Source organism: Callospermophilus lateralis, assembly GCF_048772815.1.
Source record: "Callospermophilus lateralis isolate mCalLat2 chromosome 11 unlocalized genomic scaffold, mCalLat2.hap1 SUPER_11_unloc_3, whole genome shotgun sequence".
NCBI classification, from domain to species: domain Eukaryota; kingdom Metazoa; phylum Chordata; class Mammalia; order Rodentia; family Sciuridae; genus Callospermophilus; species Callospermophilus lateralis.
In genome coordinates, this window is record NW_027510155.1 from 5,989,818 (window position 1) to 5,991,772 (window position 1,955).

At 46.7% G+C, this 1,955-nt stretch overlaps 1 pseudogene; it reads right to left on the minus strand.

Moving 5' to 3' along the window:
• Positions 1 to 270: 270 nt before the first annotated feature.
• LOC143385980 (transmembrane protein 132B pseudogene) lies at positions 271 to 1,701 on the minus strand (annotated as a pseudogene).
• Positions 1,702 to 1,955: the final 254 nt, after the last annotated feature.

Sequence of the window (1,955 nt, forward strand, 5' to 3'; positions counted from 1 at the left end):
TTTGTATGTGGTGCTGAGGATGGAACCCGGGCGGCATGCATGCCAGGCGAGCGCACTACCTCTTAAGCCACATCCCCAGCACTGCACTAACTCTTTAGGGAAGTTCCATGTGCTTAGAAGAGGACCTTGCCCCCTTCCCCCCTGCCCCCACATACCAGGCTTCAACAAATAAATCCTTATTAAATCACCTTCTGTTGCTGAACAAGCTCACAGCTCCAGCTGTTTGAAAACCAGAAGGCACATCAGTGAATTCAAATATAACACAGTATTTCAAGTCCTGGGAGTCCCCAGCCCCATGTCCTGGCAGACCCACTGGATGCTGTCATCACTGTCAAGCAAAAGGATGGAGTTGGTGTATGGGCCCCCATCCTCGGGGAGGATGGTGGTGTAGGAAGTAAACTTGACCCTCTTCCTCTTTGGGCCAGAAGAGTTTACAGTTTCGTTTTTCATCTCTTTCTCATAGACAGAGTCAGAAGGTCTGAGAAGCTGACTGGGGAAGGGCTTCTGGGAACCTCCATTCAGCAGCAAGTTCTTCTCCTCGAACTGCAGCCCCCTGTCTATCATGGTCGTGCACTCCTCCGAGGGGAGCGTGATGTCCACTGGGTTCTCCAAAAGCTCCACCTCGTTCCCAAGCCATACCCAGTCATGGGAGTGGGGGATGTTGCCCTGCTGGCTCACTGCAAGTCTTTTATGTCTGTACTTCCAGGCAAATGCCACGCAGTTGATCAGGAAGACCAGGATGGCCAGGCAGAAGATGCAGAGCAGGGCGTACATGCTGATCTCCAAGTCCGTCAAGCCCCTGTAAGGTCACTAGGGTTACTGGATTCTGGAAACTTCCCCTGGGTAGGAAAGCTGGTGAAGACTTTTGCACCACCACTCTTGAGCATCTTCCTGTCCTTCCCTTCCCCAGGCAGTGGCAGGGCTGTGCTCCTGTTGGTCCTGTCCTCTGGGCCAGCGGGGCCACCACGCTGGAGCCACTCCTGGACTGCTCGCTCCTGGCTCTCTTCCAGCTCTATGGAGTTTCTCAGGTGATCTTTGTATTCCGGGTTCATGCCCTCAATGTCATTGCGGCCTCCTCAGTGCTCCTCCTGTATGCCCTGTGCAAACCTGACCTTGACGCTTCCTTTACCCACAGCAAGAACACTCTTCCTCTTGGTCTTCTGGCAAGGCTTGCTGATCATCATCTCCAACTTGATCAGGGGCCCTTGTCCTTCATCCTCTGCAACCACAACCAGCCACTGGGACTGCAGGTTTGGCTGGACAGATACCACCATTTCATCCAATGATGAGACAGTTGTGGAAAAATCCTTGGGATCATAAATGTCTATGTGTTACTTACTGAATAGAACAAAATTTGAAGAAAAAAATCAAAATATTTGTTGTGATAACTCTTCTTCACATTTGCAAATTTTTATCACAGAAATGTTAATTCCAAAACATTCTTTAAGTGTACATTATTAGAAAAAATAAGCCCCAGTGTTCTGTAACCTTAATCCATACTTGAGATACACTGGACTGTCATTAATAATGATCCACATCCCAGTAACGCAATGAACAAACAATACAGTTTATGAAGGGCAGGAAAATACACATTAGTTTATTTTATGTCCTACAACTAAATTTTGTTGTGACCCTTCTTAAAGCTTTTTGAAAAATTAGGCCATGCATGCAAGTCATTTCCAAGGGCAACTAACCAGCCATCACCGGAGATATCATTTGAACTATGAAAGTTAGAAATTCAATGCAGATAAAGCCACACAGTGCTGGCTGAAGGTACTTGGGAGAAAATGCGTTATAATCCCATCTCACTAGAGAGACACAATGCCCCTGATATCTCCTTAAAGTGATTCACTAAAACTCTGAAAATGTGTAAAAGTTTTAGAATTGTCCATAATTACAGTGAGTAGACAGCAATTTGGTGCCTAATTTATAGTAGCTGAAATGGAATTTCTAAG